General features: G+C 42.6%; 1 long non-coding RNA gene across 1 annotated transcript in view; it reads right to left on the reverse strand.

Annotated features, from left to right (window-relative positions):
* The window catches only part of LOC140706789 (uncharacterized), a 41,641-nt gene extending 17,228 nt beyond the window's left edge, over positions 1-24,413 (reverse strand). Inside the window, exon 1 of the long non-coding RNA XR_012086655.2 lies at positions 22,989-24,413. This is a non-coding gene — a long non-coding RNA (uncharacterized LOC140706789). The remainder of the gene's footprint in view (positions 1-22,988) is intronic.
* Positions 24,414-25,635: the final 1,222 nt, after the last annotated feature.

Genomic DNA, 25,635 nt, shown 5'->3' on the forward strand with positions numbered 1-25,635 from the left:
CTGAGTGCTCACTGGAAGGACAGATCCTGAAGCTGAGGCTTAAAAACTTTGGCCATCCCATGAGAAGAGAACTTTTCCTGGTGTTGGTAAAGTGTGAACGCAAGAGGAGAAGGGGATGACAGAGGATGAGATGGTTGGACAGTGTCACCAAAGCTACCAACATGAATTTGACCCAATTCCAGGAGGCAGTGGAAGACAGGAGGGCCTGGCATGCTCTGGTCCATGGGGTCACGAAGAGTCCGACACAATTTAATGACTAAACAACAACAAAATAAAAAAAATCCTTAGCTAGCCTCATTCTTCCTTTTACCAGTCCTTCAAATTAACAGAAATCCTTGGAAAACTAGTCTGTACCTAAGAACATAACTGGTGCTAGAATAAGGAGGAAAAAAAAGATTGATTCATTGAAATGTGGTGTTGAAAGAGAACTTTACGGATACCACAGACCACCAGAAAAAGAAATACTGTATGTGGGTTATAAATTAAATCTGAATCTTCACCCAAAGTTTAATAATTAAAGTGAGCCTATTGTATCTTGGGTGTATCCTGAGAAATGGTTATTCATCAGAAAAGACAGTAATGGTAGGCAAAGTTGAAGCTGGTAGGAAAAAAAGGAAGATGAAACATACAATAAAGCAAGTCATAAAGTTGTTTGTGCGAACTGAGCAGGGTCGCTACTGACTGGACCTTTTGAAGGCCATTAATTCAAAGGCTTGATATAAGTTGGACATGATTTTATGGAACATAACATCAACAATAGAGTAAGAAATGGAAGTGAAAGCCCAGTTCTTCTAAGGAATACCAGAGTATGAGAGTAGCAAGACCAATGAGGTGGGAAAATCAGGCAAAACCAGCGGGTGTGCATTGCGGTAAGAAATGAGTCCTAGAAGCTCATGGGTCATATCGGTGAGCTGAACTGGGTCACGCTCTGAAGGAAAACCAGCCATATTCTGATTTTGAGAGAAATAGCTAGATAATTCAGTTTGTGCTGAGGAGTCTTCCATCATTATGCCCAAGTAGAAATACATAAGGCTACAGCCTTATGAGAAACCATAATTCCTTCTTGTTGGAATGAATGCAGCAACACTGCATCTCAAATAACTAGTAATAACAGACAGATAGCTAGGCACCATGGACATCTTGGCCCCTCTTGGTTTTTTGTAAGGAACCACTTGTAGATTGCTGTCCTCTGAAGATGCCGGCCACAGAGACTGGAGAAACGTTAGGAAGAACAACCTTCAGAACACGGCCAAAGAGCCCGAAAAACCCACAACAACCATTAGATCCCTGCCGTGAAATCCTTCGCAAATACACTTGTAGATTGTTGCTTTGTGGCCACTTGGATTAGTCCTAGATTATTAGCTATCTCCAAGGAAATAGCTTTTGCTCTTGTTTCTTCTTATGCAATGGCTGGCCAAGAGTGAAGGGGCTCCATGTGGAAGCAGGACCTTAACTAAGGTGAAGCAACTGGGAGCACCAACATTTAAAAGATAGTGGAATCCTAAGGAATGTGTATCAGAGAAAGTTAGGAAAATAAATGGCAACCTTTTCCATCCCTTTCCTTTTTTTGGAAAGCATAGATTTTCCATTTCCTTAGGAATGGCATATCACATTCTTGTCTTCCTTTCTTCATGGTGGGGGCTTGTACTCCTTCCTCAGGCCAAAGTGGGTGGGGGATTGTGCCTCTAGCTAAAATGGCTAGTTACAGCTCTCTGTAGAAGCCACCTCTAGTACCTTCTGTCGTCAAGTCTTTTTCTTCATCCTGAATTGATTTCCTAGAACAATAAATCTAAGGGATATTTTTTCCTTTTACCTTCCCCTGAGCATCGTAAGCGATTACATCTAATTCCTAACCATAAACTGGCCAGGCCACCTTACTGCACTCTTCTAACAAAATTACTACAGATTTCTGCACTCCAGATATTTTCAACTGCGATTTCCATGATTCCTTATCACTGGCCATGCTGGTGAGAGCTCCTAGGGATCAAAGTTCAACACACCTGGAGGGCTTTTGGTTGCACATACCTGTTCAAACAGACCAAATTCTGTCTTTGGTTTATGGTCTGTATTATAGTTCAGATGAAACTCTCCCAAAGTGCTGTCCGCCATCTCTAGAAAAGTTGTATTCTTGAAAGGACGTCTCTTCATGTGGAACATCCTACCTTAAGTTAAGCAATGCCAGTGTCAGTTTTAGCATCCCAGAGTGCATGAACAGCTGGGAAGTTGCATCTAATTAAAGTTGTGATCAAGCAGGTCATATAATATTTCACAGACTCCAGCGAGAGCTCGCAAAGCATTAATAGCTTAGGCTTCCTGAGCACAATCAAAGTCAAAGAAAAGAATATTAATTTGATGTGATGAATCGAGAAAGGAAGAACACGTGCCAGAATTGCTGGGAAGAGAGAAATCCACAGGGGCCATGAGCTGCCAATAAACTAACTCATATACATGGAGGGACAGTGTAGCCTAATGGATAAAGAGTTAAGACTATTCCTGCAACATTACCTGCTCTTACAACAGAACAACCCTCCTGGAGAAATGTATAGAACAGAAAAGACTTAGGGTTTGATCAAAAGGTAATCAAGAAAGACATCATCTCCCTTAAAGTGACCCTTTCATGCATACAGGAATCACTTCTGCCCCAAAAATGAGTCACCCTACTGTTTGATGGAGCAGGATTGGTTTGGTTTGTGATCATCCACAGGTTGCCTGATCTCCATAAAATTGCTCACACTAGACTGTGACACCAGTAGTCTAAAATGCAAGCTAGGTTTCCATCTGATCGCACTCTTAGCTTGTCATACATAACATGGCAGATGCATGCCTGGACCTCCTGAGATCTTTTATTTTAAGGAAAAGGTGTTACAGAGGGCTTGGAACTAGAAATGGGCACAAACCAGTTTGTCCCAGTTCATAAAGGCAGCAGCACCTCCCTTCCCCCACCTCCTCAGCCAATCAAGCCACTCACTAACGCCGAGCTTCCTTGCTTTTCCCACCTCCTCGGCTAATCTCCCAGTCAGGAGCAAGAGCACAGCCTTCTCTGCCCCGCCCTTTTGTCTGAGTGGCAGATCAGCCGAGAGGGCGGGGCAGCCTGTTGCCCTCACTGGAAGATCAGTTGAAGATCTACTGGTGATTGAGCTAGAGGAGGCAGGGAAGAGGATCAGCAGCACATGTTCTGGGACAAACTGGGAGAAACTGGTTCATGCCCATCTCTACTTGGAACTATTATTTGAGCAGCAGTGGCCCAGAAAAGAGCCTATGGAAGACTTCCCTCTATGCCACAAAGTTTTCATGATTTTAAAATCCAGTGTCTGTTTTGAGAAGTGAAAACCCTCCTGTTTTCTGGATAGCAGGCAATCTCTGTTGGCTCCTGTTCAGCTGCCTATACTAACTCTTTTCTCCTTGCTTTTATGACTGGCTGCTGAGGTTTCTTTCTATTGTTCTAATGCTAAATAATGCACAGGATGGTGAACAGGCAAATAGATGTATTAGGTGGGGCAAAAGGGGGAAAGTGTAGTCCCAGGATGTAGAAAATACAATGCTCTTTATTTCAGTATAAAATGTCTAATGCGCCTATCAGCCTGCTGGAGGAAAAGCTTTGCACATACTCTCAACTGCCAGAAAGACAAAGAAAAAAAGTGTACTGCTTATATACCACTCCATAGTGCTTAGAGCATTCTCTGGGTGGTGGTCTACAATTTTTAAAAAAATTATACAGCCTACCCATTGCCCCTTCAGCAAGCTGGCCACTCATTTTACTCATCTCGGATGGATGAAAGGCTGAGTCAACCTCACGTTGGCTGCCAGAGCCATTGGCTGAAATACTGCAGTTTTACCTACTACAGGTTTAGCAAGTGGTAAATAAATTCAGCATGTTTAGCCTTGAGAAAAGAAGACTTGAGGAGAGGTATGACAGCATTTTTCAAATACTTGTAAAACAGTCATAGAGAAGAGGGACAAGATCTGTTCCCATGGTGCTGAATAATGGGCTCAAGATACAGGATGCCCGATTTTGGTTGAATATTAGGAAAAAATGTCTTAATTGTTAAAGCAGCACAACAGTGGAACCAATGACCTTGGGAGGTGGTGAGCAGTGCAACATCGGAGGCATTTGAAAGAAAATCGGACAACTGTCAGATCTGCTTTGATTTGTATTCCTGCATTGAATAGGGGGTTGGACTCAATGGCCTTAAAGATCCCTTCTAACTCAATTATTCTATGATTGCATGTTTTAATATTTGCATGAGAAGGGATAGATCAGCTGCTCCCACCCCCTCAGTACTGATGTCTACACATTGGATATTACATGTTTACAACAGCTTAGGTTAGGTGGGGCTCGTCAGCCATGGAAGGCAGCCCATCTAGGAGAAGGAAAACTCTGATTTCAAACCTCCACTGCCTTGTGGCTATATCCACTCATGGAAGAGGCTTCAGGAGTTAACCTCGAGGCAAAATCCGGAGCTGGAGTCCCGAAGGCAGCATGTGTCGTTCTGCCAACTCCTGCGACATTGCTGGAACCAGTTGTATTGGCTCTTGCCTTTCCATTGGACCATTTCAGCAATGTGGAGAGGGGGGATCTGCTGCTTGGGTAACAGCCTATCCTCCATACTACCTTACCCAGGCTTCATGCTCTGGAGAGGACACTCCTCGATTCAGAGCATGTTACCATAGCCTCTCGAGACTGAAGGATGCCTATGATGATAATAGAAAAACATGCATTTTATTTGTGCAAAAATATGTACGGGGGGAATAAAACAAAGGTGGGAAAACATAGGAACATATAAACTGCCTTATACTACATCAATGCACTGATCCATACAATCTACTTCAAGGTCCATGCTTCCCTTGATTCATCCGGCACAATGCCTGCTGTTTGAATGGTGAACTCTCCATAACAGTGGCTTTCCAGTGTGTCAGGTAAGATTCTTTCCTACCCTTTAACCCAATGGTTTCAAATCTTCAGTAGCACAGGTGTTCTTGGACTGCAGTTCCCAGAAGCCTTCACCACCAGCATTCCTGGCTGGGGTTTCTGGGAACTGCAGTCCAAGAACACCTGGGTTTCCCAAGGTTGGGAACCATTGCTACAACCCATGATGGTGCCCCATCCAAAAACCAACCAGACATAACCCTGCTTAGCAGACAATGTTGGACAGGCTGTGTTACACTTAAGGTATAAAGATGGCAGTACAGGAAAATGCAGATGGGATGTACAGAAATAGAATAAAACTGAGACTAATTTTTCACACTCTTCTTTTCATCCCAGAGGAACGCCCTCCATGTAACCTTTTCCTATTCAGAGCTCAGCATGTAAATCCATCATGAGGAGCTGAGTATACACAGGTAGGAAGGGCAGGCCATCCACCAATGGCAGCGCTCAACCTTACGTGGCCATTTTATAAATGAGATTAATGATTTAATTTGCAGTAAATGCCTCAGCAAGGAGAAACTTATTTTGTTCTGTTAATTGTGTCACATACGTGCCTCCAAGCCCTGACTGTGAAAAACGGGATTACCCTGTGGTGTGCAAGATGGCTGGTTCCTATGGCTTCATTAATGTCATTGTTTCAGTTTCTTCTCTGCAGATGCTTATTTTCATCTATGCACAAATGCTGCAGCATTAAAAAAAAAGCGCTTCTGTGGCTAAAATTGTCATGTTAATCTCCATGTTTTTAAAAAAAGGACGAGAGGCGCTTCTTAATATGAACTCTGCAACTCCTCGGTGGCATGATTCGGGGAACAAAGAGACCCTATTATAATGATTATTTAGTCAAATAATTAGTTTTTAATTGTGAATGGAATGATGAATTGCTGCCGAGGCTTTTATTTATTTAAATTTGTTCCTTAATTGCACTTGTTATTTCACTGCAGTGCCTTTAAAACACAAATGCACATATAATGTTGTGCGCTTATTAAGCATCCATGGCACTTTAAGTAAGAAATGGGTTCAAGGTTTTTAACACACACACACACACACACACACACAGAGAGAGAGAGAGAGAGAGAGAGAGAACATCTTCAGAATAAACATTTTCCTTATTCTTGAACATTGTGAAAATTCAAAGATTAAAAAAAACATCATTTTGACAAAACAAGAGTGGGCTACAGCCTAGGAAAATGTGTGAAGAAATCAGAAAGAAGACTCAGATAGAGACCTCAATTCTTATTCAACTCAGACAGAGACCTTGATTCTTATTCAAAGCCTCTGTAATGTTCCACAGCATATGCATAGCTTTTCTGTTAACAGGATTCTCACACCATTTATTTCTGTGGCTAACAACTCTTTCCCATGTATTGGGGAAGCCGAATAGGATTTCCTGGTGACAGGAGTTTCTCCAAAGCCCTGAAGTGCCTGCGTCTGGAGGAAACGACTAGACTGCCATGTCTCGATCAGGTGTTGGCTATGTGCCAAGGGTCACTTCCCAGTTAGAGGATCTACTTACAGGCCCGGAAGGTTTCTGGCTCTACAATTCCATATTCTTGTTGTTGCTCCTTATATACCTTCCCAAAGTTTGGTAAAGTTCCTTTTTTAGACTGCAAGCCCCCAAATGCCTTCAACAAAGCCATGCAAGCTGGAGGATTAGAACAATCCATTTTCTTGGATCAGAGGCTGGCCTAGCAACCGTGGCTATGGATGGCTTCTTCTTGATCCTGGCTGGCAGATTCCAAGAGATGAAATAACAAAGAAACAAACAAACAAATAAAACATTCCCAAGGTCTACATTAACTGCCCATGTTATCAATTCTATTTTGTCTTTGCTGCTATGCCATGCTGTATGGTGTAGTGATTTTGGGGGGAATTTGATTTCAGTCTGATGTCTGGTGGTCTTGCTTCAACCCACATGTCCATGGCTGCCTATGGACCAGATTGCGCTCCAGAATTCTGAGGCTGGAGATACCATTGAAAAATATATGAATTCATTCATTCATTCATTCATTCATTCATTCATTCATTCATTCATTGCTAAATCATGCTTTGGTTGGTACAGAATGTGTTCCAGCCACATGTTCTATTTTTAAGAGAACGTGCAGACATTTAACATTTGACCAAAAAAAAGCAGGGGAAAGGACTAGATGTCTATTAAAAAAAGAAAAGTAAACCCTTGACACCATGTGCTTGATGTAGATGTTTGAAAGAGGAGTAGTCTGTCTATGCATGCAGACTTCTGAGATGTGTGTATCCTTAAGTACACAATAGTTGTGCTCTGCTTCAAATCAGGCAGATATTCCCAGTTCTCATCTGAGACTGCCTTGTGGTGTGTTTATTATGTTTTTAGAAAAGGTGCTTACACAAACAGTGGAAACTGTTTCTCAGAGCCCACGATTTTCCTCACTTTCCTACCTCACATCCCCATTAGTTTTGTTCTGTGATTGGCCACTTGGCAGGTAAAAATGGGCTTAATCTGCAAGTATCATTCTCAAGGCACATCCATTTGTGGAAATGACATTGTGGTAGGGAAAATGGGTGAATCGTAAAGAATGCACATTCCCTTTAACATCTAGTTTGACCTTCAGAGGTCTCCCTACCCTTTGACTAAGTATGTACAAAAGTAAGCAACAGCTAGCATAGGGAATTCATTTGAGCCAATTCAAGGCAGTGAGCCTCAAGCTTTCAGAACCAAATTCCAAAGAGAAGTGAGATGAAGGAGATGGGATGAAGCAGAAGGACAAAACAGGGCCTTGAATGAGCAGAGAGAGGTTGGGTCTACACTTAACACTTGTGTGCTTTTAAGTATTTGTCAAAATGGCAGCACGAAACAATGTGTGCAAATGGCTTCCAAACTCTGCGGGCAGAAAAAGTGTGAGGGAAAGCATGTCACCTAATTTCCCCTGGTCAAGAAATCCAACCATTCAAGAATCTGCTGATTGTTGGCAAAAACAGAATGGCTTCTTTCTTTCAACTGGTCTCCTCACTAAGGATTTCTGATTCAAAAGAGACAGATATCAGATCTGTGGGAGATGACACCCATAGGGCTTTGTATATGTGTGTGAGAGAAAGACAGGGACCTTTTATTGAGATCTTTTACTGACAAAGATCCTTTATTGATCCTTTAATCAAATATTTATACATTTGACATTTCAGATGGTCAAAGTCCTGTTCCTGTTGGTCCTTGTGTTGTTATTTATTTATTTATTTATTTATTTATTTATTTATTTATTTATACCCCGCCTATCTGGTCATTACGACCACTCTAGGTGGCTTACAAAACAAATATAAAACAAATATATATATATAAATGGTTTACACAACTGAAAAAAATTCTACAAGGTGGCAAAAAATATCATAATAAAAAAGAAGAAAGGGGAGAGAATTAGGAATTAACTGAGGGAGGGGAAGGCCTGCCTAAACATCCATGTTTTCAGTTGATTTTGGTTGACTGTTCCTTCTGACAAGCCTTCTCATGACCAGAAACTCTGCCTTATGAGGATTTCTGATCCTCAGGAACTTTGCATGTTCGCCCAGACCTTTATGCCCAAGCTACAGAGATCTACAGGAACTGGTGGAGGAGGTTCCTTAGTTTGGTATTTGGCTGTGGAGCCAGAGATTGGGAATTTGATTCCCCATTGCACCTCCTGGGAGTAGAGCCAGCCTCTGTGGCCTTGGGCAAGCTGCGCAGTTCCAGAGTGCCTCCCCCAAGGAAGGGACTACTCAACCACTTCTGAATACGCTATACTGGAAAACCCTTGGAAAGGATCAGCATAAATTGGAATTGATTTCCTGGCATACATTTATTATTACTGTTACAGAGATTTACAGGGGAACTGGACATGTCAAGATGTTGAGGTTGGGGTTCTATGTGCCCTCTCCCTATCGCAAGTGTAGGAGTATGTGATACCTTTTATTGGACAATTGCAAGCTTTCATGGATAAAATTCCACTTCTTCAGGCTTAGCACGGCTCCCCCCATGGAAACTGAGGAAGAATTCTAGACAGATGTCCAGAAGCGGATGGTACATCTCTGTGAGATGTGATATACAGTAAGTCCCTATCACTACATTTTTAATCCTTAGAGCTATAGATTGGACACTTGCATGGACAAAGGCAAAGAGCTCTGAGCTTTTCAAAGGCATCTGGGACCACACATTAATTCCTTAGGAAATTTATGTGTAGGGTTCTTCCTAGTGATGGGCACGAATTAAGTTGTCCTTGTCCCAAGTGAGTCCCACCACCCCTGCACATTTGCCCATTCCACCTGTGCGGTGGACGGGGGTGACTTAATTTGCACCCATCTCTAGGTCTACCCTATAAGTGGGCCAGCTAGATGCCGCTTGTTTCATGTATGTGATTGAGGCAAAGACTAGAAAAAAAGACCATACTTCTGTGTTCTCCTCTCACCCCAAAGAAACTCAACTCTAGCAACGCTATCCCAGATTCTCTTGTCATTTGGGGAAGCCGAAAGCACAATACTGTATAATAGATCGGCATTTCTCTTTGAGGAAGATGAAATAAGACAAAACAAAACAATGCTTGCATACATCTAGCCGTGAGCCAAGCACTGCAGGTTCCCAAACAGCTTTGAAAATCAGCACAAGGCAATTTCTGAAAAGAAGAGTGCAAAGGAGCCGAAGCCGGTGTGGAATGATGCCACCTACTGTTACCTCCCTTCCCCGCACCATCGCGTGAAACAAAGAGAAAACATATCCATTTTTCATGATGCAATGTGTAGGAGACTATTAATAGTTATCTTAAAAGGCTGCGATTAATGACATCCCTCTGCCGCTTATCTTTGGGTTATTTTAGCAAAAAGGGCTCTTCCGTTGCCCTCTGTCCTGTATGGCTTCCATCTTTCTCGCAGGGTGACCTCTGTGACTAGCACTCCCTCCCATTCCTCATACATTTCTTAGCCGCTGTTTGGAGGCTATTATGACACATTCAGCCTTCATTATAAATCATTGATGGAGAAAGCTGGTTGTGTTGTCTCCTTCCCCATGAAAAATATATGCTGCTGTTGCAGCTGCTTCAGCTTTGAGACCTTCCTCTCTCCAGCGTTTGGCCATAGGAGGGAATCCCAGAGTGAGGTTTATGTCCATGCCACCATTTTCCTTGAGGGCAGGAAAAGTGGGAGAACTGGTTTCAGAGTGGCTACGTACTAGGGAGTCAGTGTGCTGTACTGAGTCAAGTGTTAAGTGGAAGGCCCTGTTGGAGTTATTTCAACCTTGCATGCTGCTTTATAAGTTTTGTCTAGGAGGAAACTCTCTGGGCTAGCGTGGCTGTCAATCAGTCTGGCAGTAATCAATTGTTTCTCCCTTACCTCTGATTTGGAAGAGAGCCACAACTCTATGCTTAAGTGTATTTTCCCTCTCTTTTTGGTGTGCTAGCAGTTAATGCAGTTGTTATGTACTTGTGCTGTTAGATTGCAATTAGAATCTAATCTGTAGGAGCCTTCTGGAAGGCCTGTTCCTGTAAACAGTCATCTTTTACATTATGCTGTCTTTGAGCTATTCAACTGTGAGTAAATAAAACCATTAATTCTTTCTCTTACCAATGTTTCAGAGTGATGTATTAAGGCTGTAAGTGCCAGCTGATTTGACATTAAGGGGTGGTCTCCATGTGAGGACACTTGAAGCTAATTCTGCTCTCTAATTTCCTGCCCTTTTGCTGCACAACTACATGTTTTTTAAACAGAATTCCAAAACTTTGCAACAGGCCTAGGTTTAAGTCCTCATGGTGACTTAAGCCAGTCATTCCCTCTCCTAGCAACCTACCTCCCAGTCTTGTTGTGGGAACAACAATATTGAGGTTACTAAAGAACTGAAGAAGAAGACGACACGAAAACAACAACAGCCAGAGCAACAACAACAAGGGATGCTTCCTCCCCACCCCCTCTGTTCTGGAGGCTTTGGATTGTATCCCAGTTTGGTCTACAGCGATCTATGCTCCACGTGTGGGACGTGGTGGCGCTGTGGGCTGAACCACAGAAGCCTCTGTGCTGCAGGGTCAGCAGACCAAGCAGTCGTAAGATCAAATCCACACGACGGAGTGAGCTCCCGTCGCTTGTCCCAGCTCCCGCCAACCTAGCGGTTCGAAAGCATGCAAATGCGAGTAGATTAATAGGTACCACCTCGGTGGGAAGGTAACAGCGTTCCATGTCTAAGTCGCACTGGCCATGTGACCATGGAAGATTGTCTTCGGACAAAACGCTGGCTCTATGGCTTGGAAACGGGGATGAGCACCACCCCCTAGAGTTGAACACAACTGGACAAAAAATTGTCAAGGGGAACCTTTACCTTTTACTTTATGCTCCATGTAATTCAATTTATATTCCAAATCCAACCTGGTTTATTTTATAAACCTCCCATGGGCTTATGCTTGAAAGCCAAAGCAGCTACAACTTTTGCATGATGGAAGAAAGGTGGCCTATAAATAAATAGTCTTGTTGTGATAAACAAACAAATAAAATGTATTCTCGAAGGCTTTCACTGTTGGGATCCAATGCTGGTTGCAGGCTTTTCGTGCTGCCTAGCTGTGTTCTTGAGGTTTTTCTTCCTAATGTTTCGCAAGTCTCTCTGTGACTCCAGAATCTTCAGAGGACAGAACTCTGTCTGTGCTCTGGTGCAGCTTTGTGGGATAGTTGAGTATTTATAGCTGTGGGATCAGCTTTATGTCCTTTTCAGGAGATTGGGTGATTATGGTGATCAGCATGTTTTTTTGTTGTGGGTGTATTGGTATGATAAGGGGGAGAGATGATCTGTCACTGTGATTGATGGATGTCGTTAGCTGGTCTTTTGTGTGCAGTGATCGCTGGTCCTTGTAGCTAGGAAGAGTTCATTGACCTTTTCCAGGCTGTGTTTTTCAGTGCTGGGAGCCAGGCTTTGTTGAGTTTTAGACTTTCTGATGCTGGCCACAGAGACTGGCGAAACGTTAGGAAGATGAACCTCAAGAACACGGACAGACAGCCCAAAAAACCTACAACAACCATCAAACAAATAAAATGTTTGTACTGATATACATGAAACATGAATATCCAGTATGGTGTAGTGGATAATGTCATGGACTAGGAGTTAGGAGGCCTGGGTTCAAATCCTCACTCAGCCATGGCAACTTACTGTGGGTGTGGAACTGGTGAAACCACTCTTTAAATATCATCTTGGGATCATCTTAGAACTGCAGAGCTGGAAGGAACCCTGTGGATCATTAAGTCCAGTCCCTGTCAAGGTGGCACAGTGGGGAATTGAACTCCCAACCTCTAGCTCTATAATCAGATGCCTAAACCACTGCGCACCTCGAAAACCCTTTTAGGGTCAGTATAAGTCAGTTCCAACTTGATGGCACATAACATAACAAGCATGAAACACGGAGAGATGGTAGACATTAAAGAGGCAAGTAAACCTGCCAAAGTTCAGACAGCTACCTTCAACGGTGTGTGTACCATCAACTTTTAACATCCCCTCTTTTTTTCCCAAAAAAGAGAGAAAAAGGTTGAAGCAATTTGTACCCTTTTCGATTCAATCTGTGCTTTGAATACAAAATGATGGGTAAATTCATTTCGCTTCACTTCAAAACTGAATCTGGCTATTCCTCTTTGAGCTGGTTCTCCTACAAACTGGTGCAAATCAGGCCAGTTCATGGAGGAGTAATTCAAGATCTGTCTCAATACAGCACATATTCCTGTCTCTTATCTCATCCTATATTAACAGACTCCTTCATGGATTGCTGCCTTGTCGTGGCGAAGGGGCTTGAGTAACTCAGAGAAGCTATGGGCTATGCCGTGCAGGGACACCCAAGACGGACAGGACATAGTGGAGAGTTCCGACTAAACGCAATCCACCTGGAGTAGGAAATGGCAAGCCACTCCAGTATCTTTGCCAAGAACGCCCCATGATCAGAAACAAAAGGCTAAAAGATATGACGCTGGAAGATGGGCCCCTCAGGTCGGAAGGCGTCCAACATGCTACTGAGGAAGAGTGGAGGACAAGTACAAGTAGCTCCAGTGCTAATGAAGTGGTTGGGCCAAAGCCGAAAGGATGCTCAGCTGTGGACGTGCCTGGAAGTGAAAGGAAAATCCAATGCTGCAAAGAAAAATACTGCATAGGAACCTGGAATGTAAGATCTATGAACGTTGGGAAGCTGGAGGTGGTCAAACAGGAGATGGCAAGAATAAACATCGACATCCTGGGCATCAGTGAACTAAAATGGACAGGAATGGGCGAATTCAGCTCAGATGATTATCATATCTACTATTGTGGGCAAGAATCCCGTAGAAGGAATGGAGTAGCCTTCATAGTCAACAAAAGAGTGGGAAAAGCTGTAATGGGATACAATCTCAAAAATGATAGAATGATGTCAATACGAATCCAAGGCAGACCATTCAACATCACAATAATCCAAGTTTATGCACCAACCAGCATTGCTGAGGAGACTGAAATTGAACAATTCTATGAAGATTTACAACACCTTCTAGAACTGACACCAAAGAAAGATGTTCTTCTCATTCTAGGGGACTGGAATGCTAAAGTAGGGAGCCAAGAGATAAAAGGAACAACAGGGAAGTTTGGCCTTGGAGTTCAGAACGAAGCAGGACAAAGGCTAATAGAGTTTTGTCAAGAGAATAAGCTGGTCATCACAAACACTCTTTTCCAACAACACAAGAGGCGACTCTATACATGGAAATCACCAGATGGGCAATATCGAAATCAGATTGATTATATTCTCTGCAGCCAAAGATGGAGAAGCTCTATACAGTCAGCAAAAACAAGACCTGGAGCTGACTGCGGTTCTGATCATCAGCTTCTCATAGCAAAATTCAAGCTTAGACTGAAGAGAGTAGGAAAAACCACTGGGCCACTCAGGTATAATCTAAACCAAATCCCTTATGAATACACAGTGGAAGTAAAGAACAGATTTAAGGAACTAGATTTGGTGGACAGAGTGCCTGAAGAACTTTGGATAGAGGCTCGTAACATTGTCCAGGAGGCAGCAACGAAAACCATTCCAAAGAAAAGGAAATGCAAGAAAGCAAAGTGGCTGTCCAACGAGGCCTTAGAAATAGCAGAGAGGAGAAGGGAAGCAAAATGCAAGGGAGATAGGGAAAGTTACAGAAACTTGAATGCAGACTTCCAAAGAATAGCAAGGAGAGACAAGAGGGCCTTTTTAAATGAACAATGCAAAGAAATAGAGGAAGATAACAGAAAAGGAAAGACCAGAGATCTGTTCAGGAAAATTGGACATATTAGAGGAACATTTTGCGCAAAGATGAACATGATAAAAGACAAAAATGGGAGGGACCTAACAGAAGCAGAAGACGTCAAGAAGAGGTGGCAAGAATACACAGAGGAATTATATCAGAAAGATTTGGATATCCCGGACAACCCAGACAATGTAGTTGCTGACCTTGAGCCAGACATCCTGGAGAGCGAAGTCAAGTGGGCCTTAGAAAGCCTGGCTAACAACAAGGCCAGTGGAGGTGATGGCATTCCAGTTGAACTATTTAAAATCTTGAAAGATGATGCTGTTAAGGTGCTACATTCAATATGCCAGCAAGTTTGGAAAACTCAACAGTGGCCAGAGGACTGGAAAAGATCAGTCTACATCCCAATCCCAAAGAAAGGCAGTGCCAAAGAATGCTCCAACTACCGTACAATTGCACTCATTTCGCACGCTAGCAAGGTTATGCTCAAAATCCTACAAGGCAGGCTTCAGCAGTATGTGGACCGAGAACTCCCAGAAGTACAAGCTGGATTCCGAAGAGGCAGAGGAACTCGAGACCAAATTGCTAACTTGCGCTGGATTATGGAGAAAGCCAGAGAGTTCCAGAAAAATATCTACTTCTGCTTCATTGACTATGCGAAAGCCTTTGACTGTGTGGACCACAGCAAACTATGGCAAGTTCTTAAAGAAATGGGAGTGCCTGACCACTTTATCTGTCTCCTGAGAAACCTATATGTGGGACAGGAAGCAACAGTTAGAACTGGTCATGGAACAACTGAGTGGTTCAAAATAGGGAAAGGAGTACGGCAAGGCTGTATATTGTCCCCCAGCTTATTTAACTTGTATGCAGAATACATCATGCGGAAGGCTGGACTGGAGGAATCCCAAGCTGGAATTAAGATTGCCGGAAGAAATATCAACAACCTCCGATATGCAGATGATACCACTCTGATGGCAGAAAGTGAGGAGGAATTAAAGAACCTTGTAATGAGAGTGAAAGAGGAGAGTGCAAAAAACGGTCTGAAACTCAACATCAAAAAAACTGAGATCATGGCCACTGGTCCCATCACCTCCTGGGAAATAGAAGGGGAATATATGGAGGCAGTGACAGATTTTACTTTCTTGGGCTCCATGATCACTGCAGATGGAGACAGCAGCCCTGAAATTAAAAGGCGCCTTCTTCTTGGGAGGAAAGCGATGACAAATCTTGACAGCATCTTAAAAAGCAGAGACATCACCTTGCCAAGAAAAGTCCGAATAGTCAAAGCTATGGTTTTTCCTGTCGTGATGTATGGAAGTGAGAGCTGGACCATAAAGAAAGCAGACCGCCGAAGAATTGATGCCTTTGAATTGTGGTGCTGGAGGAGGCTCTTGAGAATCCCCTGGACTGCAAGGAGAACAAACCTATCAGTTCTAAAGGAAATCAACCCTGAATGCTCACTTGAAGGACAGATCCTGAAGCTGAGGCTCCAGTACTTTGGCCATCTCATGAGAAGAAAAGAGTCCTTGGAAAAAACCTTGATGTTAGGAAGGTGTGATGGCAGGAGGAGAAGGGGACGACCAAGGATGAGATGGCTGGACAGTGTCTGCGAAGCAACCAACATGAACCTGACACAACTCCGGGAGGCAGTAGAAGACAGGAGGGCCTGGCGTGCTCTGGTCCATGGGGTCACGAAGAGTCGGACACGACTAAACGACTAAACACACATATTAACAGATCTCATGGAGGGTTAGAATAACTAAATTCACCTCTAAGGAATCTAAAACAGTTTAAAAAAAATTAGGGCCATTTAAAACAGTTATTTAAAAAGCTGTGTTGAAAACGGATGGGTTGGCAACCAAGCTGTGGCCTCCTGAAGTACCAAATATTTTGGCAAACAGGCTTTAACTGAGTGGCAAAATGAAGCAGCTGCTGCCAGGCTTTGAAGGGGAGGACATTCTCTTAATATCAAGCTACTGCAGAGTTCATCTGAGAATAAGAACCAGATTATAGCCCCAAGCCTGGATAGAGGAAGTAAATTGCACACCTCCTGTTGCTTTCAATTCCTCCACGTCCAATTTCAGATTGTTAGCTCCCTGCAGCTGGACCGGCCTAATTTTACCCTGTGAAATGTCACAGAACAGACATAAACAACAATAGCCTTGAATCCAGATGTTTTGCAGCCCAAGGCAGAACGCCTCACAATACCCTGCCCTCCATCAATTGATTCTGCATAGTACTTTCAGGCTGTCTAGCTAATTTTGGCACGAAAGCACTATTTTCTGGGTGTTAAAAAAAGCAAAAGTGAAGTGGGCTGCTTACGTACCTCCCATAGTGCTTAAAGCCTACAAATTAATTATGTAGGCTACACATTGCCCCCCGCCCTCCAGTGAGCTGGGTACCCAATTTACCCACCTCGTTCAGATGGAAAGTTGACTCAAATTTGAGCCAGCTACCTGAGCCTGAGATTTAACTTGGGTTGGGAGCAGAATCTTCACTGCAGTATTGCAGTTTAACCACTGCACCATGAGTTGATTTTAGGAATGGGAATATCTGCCTGTTTTAACTCTGTCACACATTCCAGTTGTGCAAATTTTGATAAGTTCTCATTAAAATGAGCTGAATTTGGTTCTTTGGCTGTTCTCAAGAATGAAAAAAACCAACCACCCTGTTAGTTTAGCTTTAAGTTTTGCAAATTTTGCTAAATTCTGATTTTAAAAATAAACAACTGAAACCAAACTGACACTACTCACTCCACTGGTTAGTAGGCATCCTTCAGTCTCGAGATACTATGGTAATGTGCTCTGAATAGAGGTCTTGGAACAGCGCCTAGTGTGGCTGAGGAGGCCGATTCGAGAGTGACAATCCCTTCCGCACTGAAGACAAATACAATTTATCCCCTGTCCAGCTCCCTGATTTTGCTGCTTTCAGGACTGCCTCTTTGCCTTGGCCTGCTGGACAAGGGTCTCTTCAAGTTGGGAGAGGCCATGATGCACCATCTGTCTCCAGGCTGAACACTCAGATGTCAAGGTTTCCCATCTGTTGAGGTTCATTCCTAAGGCCTTCAGATCCGACTTGCAGATATTCTTGTATTGCAGCTGTGGTCTCCCTCTGGGTCGCTTTCCCTGCACTAATTCTCCATACAGGAGATCTTTTGGAATCCGACCATCAGCTATTCTCATGACATGCCGGAGCCAACGTAGACATCACTATTTCAGTAATGTATTCATGCTAAAAATTCCAGCTCATTCTAGGATTACTCTATTTGGAACGTTGTCCTGTCAGGTGATGTCAAAAATGTATCAGAGACAACGCATATGGAATGTGTTCAGCTTCCTCTCCTGCTGTGCACAAAGGGTCCAGGATTCACTGCAGTACAGGAGTGTGCTCAGGACACAGGCTCTATAGACCTGGATCTTGGTATATGTCGTCAACTTCTCATGAAGCCATACTCCCTATGTGAGTTTAGAGAACATGGTAGCCGCTTTGCCAATGTGTTTATCCAGCTCGACATCTAGAGAGAGAGTATCAGAGATCGCTGAGCCAAGTACACAAAGTCACAAACAACCTCCGATTCTTGTGTAGAGATGATAATAGAGGGAGGTGAGACCATGCCCTGGTCCATGATTTGTGTTTTCTTCAGCTGATTGTTAATCCAAAATCTTGGCAGGCCTTACTAAAATTATTCATGAGTTGTTGGAGCTCTTCAGCAAAATGGGTGACAACAGCTGCATCATCGGTCAGGAGGACGTCCGGCATGCATTTCAGCCGGACTTTGGTCTTCGCTCTGAATCTAGAAATACTAAAGACCTTTCCATCTGATCTAATCCTTCTATTGCAGTTCCAAATGTGTGCTTCAGCATGACAGTCCGCTGGTTAAATAGCCAACAATTTAGTACCTATTCATGGTCTTGGAAGTCATCTCCAATCTTACTCTCGCTATGCCTGATGATAGAATTGGTCCTGGTTGATCTGCCAACGATAATCCAAGTAAAATCCATCACAGATCCACATTATCCCCTGGAAGTAGTGAAGAAGATAATAATTTAATTCCTTTTGAGAAACTGCTAAATAAGTATTCTTTTCACAGGTAGAAATAAATAAAAAAAGCAATGAACTAACAGTGGAATGGAAACTACAACTTATTACTTTGTAAAAGTAACTTTCTCAACTTGAGTTTCTGCTGTGTGTTTACAACAAACATTTCACTGATTTAGACTTCAATCTTTTGGTCCTTGGAACAGAAAGAGCAGGCCACCCTTGAAAAACTACCATATACTATACTCTGAAAAAACCAGGTCATCGTATTTCTGAAGCTTAACATGGCCAGACCTGTTAGCTCAGGGGTATTACATGTCACCAGCTTGTACCAAAGATCTCTGATAGGTCTAAGAAAGAATCCTGCCTTCATCCCTGTAGAGCCATTGATGCCAATCAGATAACAGGATGAGACTATTGGCCATCCAGTATTGAGTTAGATGGCCAATAGGCTGATACTGCATAAGGCAGCTAGGTCTGTTGGCTTTCAGTGCCCGCTGTTGAAACCTGCACAGTGAGTTGTCCTTAAACACCTGCATTTGGACATCAAAATGTGGTGAGAGAAGGAGCACCAGGACTGTGGCTGTGGACATCTCTGGAGATGCTTTGGGTCTTCCGAGATTTACCAACCAGAAGAGTAATTCTAAAATCCAATCATGGAGCTAGTGATGATAAATTCCTTCCCTTTGATTTCAATGCAATGGAATCTTTGGTCAGAAGAGAACGAAAGCCACATCTAAAGAGGGAATAGAATAGCAAAAACAAACACACACACACCCAAGTTGTTGTAGAGGCTTCGAAGCTAGAGCCTTCCAAAACTACGGATCAGATTCTTTTACAAACCAATTACATTTTGATCCCCTCTTTCATCCAAAGAGCTCAGGGCAGAATACATCCCTTTCCCCCATTCTGTCCTGACAACAGCAAGTCTATGAAGTAGAAGTTAATGGAGAATGACAGACTCAGGTCACCCGTTGAGCTTCAGAGCTCTGAACATATGTCACCCTGGTCTGTGTCCAGTGTCCTGTCTATCAGATCAGCGTGGGCATCCACAGGGATTTCGGGTTTTTTTGGGAAGGGGATATACAGAGTTTGCAAATGTCATTTTAAAACACCAATAAAGGAACTAGAATTATACCCCATTACAGTATATTACTTTGAAATGTAAATTTTTGACCCTACTCCACAAAAGTAAGTAGTTTCAGTCCACTACTTTACTTGTAATTCTTTACTTTCAGGCTCTGGGGATACGTAGCATCAGTTAACAGGTCTGCTGTTTCGGGTTGATATGATGGCTGAGGAGCTGCAAATCAATCTACATCTTGTCTCCGAGAATCTAGAATACAATGCTTCTAAATGGGTAGATCTGAACAGCATCTGCAATGTCCTTTAAAGAAAAAAACTCTACATAATACTTTAAAAAGAACAGTGGTATATCAAGATGCAGAACAACAATGTTGGACAATATGTTAGAACTGGCCAACAATATTTTAGTTCACACTTCCGGAATGGGTGGAAGAATGGCACTCTTCTTTCCAAGACAGCCATAATCCATATTCCCTTTAGCTACAACAGTGTCTCCTGCCATGTGACACTGCTCTGGTTTGTTCAGGATATACAAGCTGGGAAAGTTACTTTTACAAAGTAATAAGTTGTAGTTTGTGTTCCCAAGCTTCAACTGTTATTTATTTATTTATTTATTTATTTATTTATTTATTTATTTATTCATTCATTCATTCATTCATTCATTCATTCATTCATTCATTCATTCATTTATTCATTTATCCCGGCTATCTGGTCATTGTGACCACTCTAGGTGGCTTGGTTGCCTTTTTAAAGTAACTATTTTAAATATGGCTACCTTGGAAAAGTACATTTTAGTAGTTTCTCAAAAGCAAGAGATGTGGTGGTGTTGAGGGTTAAATTGCAGAAGCCTCTGAGCTGCAAGGTCAGAAGACCTGCGGTCATAAGATCGAATCCACATGACAGAGTGAGTTCCCATCGCTTGTCCCATCGCTTGTCGAACCTAGCAGTTCGAAAGCATGCAAAATGCAAAATACGAGTGGATAAATAGGTACCACCACAGTGGGAAGGTCACGGCGTTCAGTGTCTAGTCACACTGGCCACGTGACCACGGAAGATTGTCCTTGGACAAACGCTAGCTCTATGGGTTGGAAACGGAGATGAGCACCGCTCCCTAGAGTCGGACACGACTGGACTAAAAGTCAAGGGGAACCTTTACCTTTTTACCTTCTCAAATGCAACTAAATTATTATCTTCTTAACAACTTCTTAACCATGCAAATGCTATAAGATAGCATTCTGTGATAGGAAAACTCCCTCCTGTCCCTCTTGTTGTGCTGTCAGCATGTACAAGAGAGCATAAGCCAACATTTCATGGGTTAGTAGTCCTCCAAAATTCATTGAAGTAACTCCCCTGCAACTATACAAGTAACTAAAAAGCTACAGCTGTACCACGAAATGAATGAAGTTATTCTTTATTTACTTGCAAAAGTCACATAATACATCTGTCTCTACCTAACTAGAAAAAGTAAGTCGTTATATGGGAAAGGCCTGGGATCGATTCCCTGCTTGGCCATGGAAATTTGCTGGGGAGGTAGCACTGGTAAAGCCACTCCTTAAATAGACCACTTATCTTGAAAGTCATTTTAAGGTCACTATACTTAGGATGCAGCTTGATGGCAGAAAACACAGGTTGTGTGAAATGTTTACTTTCATCATTGCCATTATGTGCTGCCAAGTTGCTTCTGACTTATAGTGATGGCATGAAATAGTGACCTCCAAAAGGTCTGTCGCTAGCAATCCTGCTCAGGTCTTGCAAACCGAAAGCCATGGCTTCTTTTAGTGAGTCAATCCGTCTTACATCCAGACTACCCCCCTTTTCTGTCACCTTCCATTTTTCTCCACATCATTGTATTTTTTTTTCTTTGAGTCTTGCCCTCTCATGATGTGCTCAAGGTATGAAAGCCACAGTTATTTCATTCTATGGCATAAGCATACTTTCCATTTAATTCCTAGACAGGTCCACCTTTTCTTCCCTTTAAAACTTTGGAAAAAAATCTCAATTCTAATAGTTTTATATGTCACAGAACATTAAAATCCTTGGGATTACTCCACATTTTACCTCATAACAAGAGAAAATAGAATCAGACCCTTTGGTGGAGACTGGTAGGGATTGATTTTAGATATCATTACCTGCTTACAAATGGCTCAAACCAAATTAACTTGAGAACAATGTTTGAAAATGTGGAATTACTTTCACATTTTGAGCACCTGTTATTAAGCATTGTTTCCAGGAGATCAATCTCTTAATTACCTACTGCTTTCCTTCTTGAAATGCATCTGGGTAACAATAAGGCTGAAAGGGACATGGTGGTGTTGCAGGATAAACTGCAGAAGCCTCTGTGCTGCGAGGTCAGAAGACCAGCTGTCGTAAGATCGAATCCACGCGACGGAGTGAGGTCCCGTCGCTTGTCCCAGCTCCCGCCAACCTAGCAGTTTGAAAGCATGGAAATGCGAGTAGATAAATAGGTACCACCTCAGTGGGAAGGTAACAGCATTCCGTGTCTAGTCGCACTGGCCATGTGACCATGGAAACTGTCCTTGGACAAACGCTGGCTCTACAGCTTGGAGACGGGGATGAGCACCGCCCCGTAGAGTTGGACACCACTGGACTAAATGTCAACGGGAACCTTTACCTTTAATGATAAGGCCACAGAGCAGTCTTATTCTGATGCTGGGGCAAAACATGAAATATTTTAAGAAGCAACTAATGTGGAAACAAGCTGAGAAGGAGAATAAAACAAAACAAAGAAGAAAATGAGATTGGAAATGCACAACCAAGTAACAATAATATGTCTGTCTTACTTTCAGGATCGCTTGGCAGGGCTTCTTCTCAGCTTCCCTACCTGAGATTTGGCTTTAAGGGGAAAGAGTGGGCAGTACATCTTCCACCCTTCTCTCTTTCACTCTAGAATTAGTGCGCCCACCCTGGTTTTGGGATCATGTTGATCCATAACTAGCCATTTTAAAATCATCTCCCACCTGTTCTCCCTGTGAGACATGGGCACAAGCCCCCTATGAAAAAGGAGATGAGAATATGGTATCTTCCCCCCAATAAGGAGAAATATTATGCTTCTAAATGAATGTTCCCACCACTCACCCAAAGAGCCATTTCTAGATCTCAGTGCCCTCTACATTTTGGTACCCTGAGGCGGAGCCGTAGTTGCTCCACCCTAGTTACCGCCCTGTTATTCATCTACGTGTGCACGGGCACTGTGTTCTGATGTGAGGCCATGCCTCGTGCATGTAGGTGCTGCTGCGCATGTGAAAATCTCACTACCTCAATTTATTCTCCTTTCTCTAATTCCCATTTCTTCTGGCTCTTCTTTCATATCAGGTCACAAGATTCGGGTCCTGCTTTTCTTCCATTGAAATTTATACCCCATTTCTGTGCATTTTTTCCCTCTCGTGGGCACATTTATTTATGCCTTTTTCCTAGTATATGCATCCCCCCCCCACCATGAAAGTATGTTCCTTAGTCTTCTCTGCTCCAACTGGGTGGATTTTAGAATTTGCATGTTGTTCTCGTATGCTTTCTCTCTCTCTCTGATATGACTTGTGAGGATTTGTGTGAATCCTTGAAGTGAATCGAGTTCTTTCTTGCGACGGATTTTAAGGACGTATCAAAATGTGGCTTTCCTCAAGATGGTTGAATCCTATGAAGCCGTCTTTCATCCCTAAATCTCCCATATGAGGGAAGTTCAATCACAACAACAACAACAACAACAACAACAACAACAAACCTTTCTCAGGGCTGTTTCAGCTGCTAAAGAAGCCAAATTGCTTGAACTTGGTCGGTACAAGTGAGCTGAAGGTCCATTGGAAAGTGGATCATTTGTCAGGCTCCCCAGGAGTTCATAACTTCAGATTTGTTGCTTTAAATAAGACCTTGAGAAATGGCACCCAGAAAATGTGGACCTTTCCGAAAGACAGACACTTTCATTAATGTCAGCCAAGTGATTTCTGGCGCCATCATTTTAGCGCAAACCCTTTGCATAAGTCTTCCTTCCAGTTTTTATATTGCCTATAAAGATCTAGTATGCACTGGGGGAAAAGCACAAGGGAATCAAAGAAAGAAAGAAAGAAAAAGAAGACGAAAGGAAGGAGAGAAAAGGACAAAGGGAGGACTTGGGGTAGAGTAGTGTGTGAGGGAAAGAAGTGGAAGGTCGCTTAGCATTTTGGCTCCTAGGAAACACACACACACACACACACACCATCTAAATGGCATCGTTTTTCTTTCAGGACTGAGTATAACAGATGGTGCCCTGTATTTCATGGCTTTCCTCTTTCCTTGCATTTTCTCCCTCTGCTGGTAAGTGAGGACATCAAAGCCTTCGTGTAACCCATGGAAACAGGAAAACAGTTTCGGATTCCTGCAGACTTTTGATGCCAGGGTGGGGGTACGGCTGTGTGCTGATCAAGAAATTAGATCGTTTTAAGCCAATTAGCCTGGCAAATGGATGCAGTGTTCCAATAAGGCTGAGGTACTATACAGTATGAGAGGGTTTAATTTAAATGGGAATAAAAGCAGCCCTCCTTCTTCAGTCTTTTGAAAAAGATGGGGGAAGACAGCAAAGTTCGAGTATTATTAATATAGCCCACAGACTGAAAACTCATTTAAAAAAAAAGTTAAGGGGCTCGTTCTTGCAATTAGCAAATTATAGCGTGGATGCCATTTTTAAGCACACCTCTCTGCATTACATGAGCAATCCTTCCTTAATTCATCCACCATTATCAAAACACAGCTTTCATTAAAGGTTGGCCACTTTCATTAATTCCCCCCCCCCTTAAAGTACTCACATTTCTCTAGATGCCACACAGAGATTCAAAGAACAGAAACTTGCTATCTCATAGGCACGCTGTGAAAGGGGAAGATTCAGCAGAACTAAACAAAAATATTCGGGTCTCCCTTTGTTCATGTCAGAAGCACCACAGTATGATTAATAAATATAATAAATATACCAGATCATTTGCACCCAGTAATGAGTAACATCAAGAGCATTTTGGAGCAGCTGATAATAGGCTTTCCATTGTACATATGGCAGAGACAGTACACTAACAGAAGTGTGGCGTTGCCTGCTGTTTTCCACACTTGTAAAAGACTGTGTTGGTGCAAAAACCACATTTTTTAAAAGTTTACTTTGGTTTTGCCTACACCGGTTCTTAGTGTATTAAGTGACTTCTAAGTCAGTCCATCTCGTATTTGGTCTTCCTCTTTTCCTGATGTCTTCATCCTCCCCCAGCATTATCGTCTTTTCTGGAGAATTTTGCCTTCTCGTTATCCCCGCAAAGTAAGACAGCCTCAGTTTCAACTTATTATTTATTTATTTATTTATTTATTTATTTATTTATTTATTTATTTATTTATTTATTTATTTATTTATTTATTTATTGGCCTCCAGAGAGAGTTCAGGCTTGATTTCCTCTAGTACCCAGTTGTTTGTCTTTCTGGAAATCCAAGGTATCTGCAAAGCTCAAATAATTACTCTACAGCTTGCATATTGTGCTATATCTACAGTGGGGTCTTGAATTGAGAACTTAATCTGTATTGGAAGGCGGTTCTCAAGTCAAAAAGTTCTTAGGTCAAATCTGCATTTCCCATAGGAATGCATTGAGAACCATTTGATCCGTATCTGCTCTTCTCCGTCCATAGAAACTAATGGGAAGCTGCTATTCCGCCTTCGACCACTAGAGGGGGATATTTTGTTTCTTTTTTTCTTAGGTCAAGAAAGGTTCAGGGAAGGCAGGGAAAATACAGTCCAGGCAGTTCAGTACCAGGCAGTACGAAGGCTGTCTCCCAATCCACTCTCTAAACGCTGGGAGGAGTGAGGAAGCAGACAGGCACCCTTTTCACTGGCCAACAGTTAACTGAAAGTTCACATTTTGCACTTTCCCTGCCTCCCACGTGGGTTTTTTTTTCAGTTCTTAACTCAAATCTAAGTATGTAAGTCAAGTCAATATTTTCCTATGAGAGCGGTTCTTAAGTCAAAATGTTCTTAACTCAAGCCGTTCTTAAGTCAAGACCCCACTGTACCTATTTTGCATGGGCTGAGCTGTACCGCACCAGGCTGCTGTTTTCACTTGCAAAGTAGCATAGGGCCAAGGCTATAGTTCTTCATGTTTGCGTTGTGTGCCCCAAGTAGTTCCCCAAGTAGCTTTTAAAAGATATTGTCCCTTGTAGCAATCTTTTGTTTTGTATTTAAGCAGCACTTCTTATAGATCAGTGTACAAACTAAAGTAATACTTAAGCATTGGGGGCAAAGCAATGATCTAGTTAGATGCCCTCCCAGCTAACTTGACGCTTCTGAGATGCCTGCTTGTTTCTCAGATAGAAACCACATATTGTAATAGGGTTGGCTTTAAGTTGATTTCTGTCATATTATGTGCCAG

The sequence above is a fragment of the Pogona vitticeps genome, chromosome 1 (genome assembly GCF_051106095.1).
Source record: "Pogona vitticeps strain Pit_001003342236 chromosome 1, PviZW2.1, whole genome shotgun sequence".
In the NCBI taxonomy this organism is placed as follows: domain Eukaryota; kingdom Metazoa; phylum Chordata; class Lepidosauria; order Squamata; family Agamidae; genus Pogona; species Pogona vitticeps.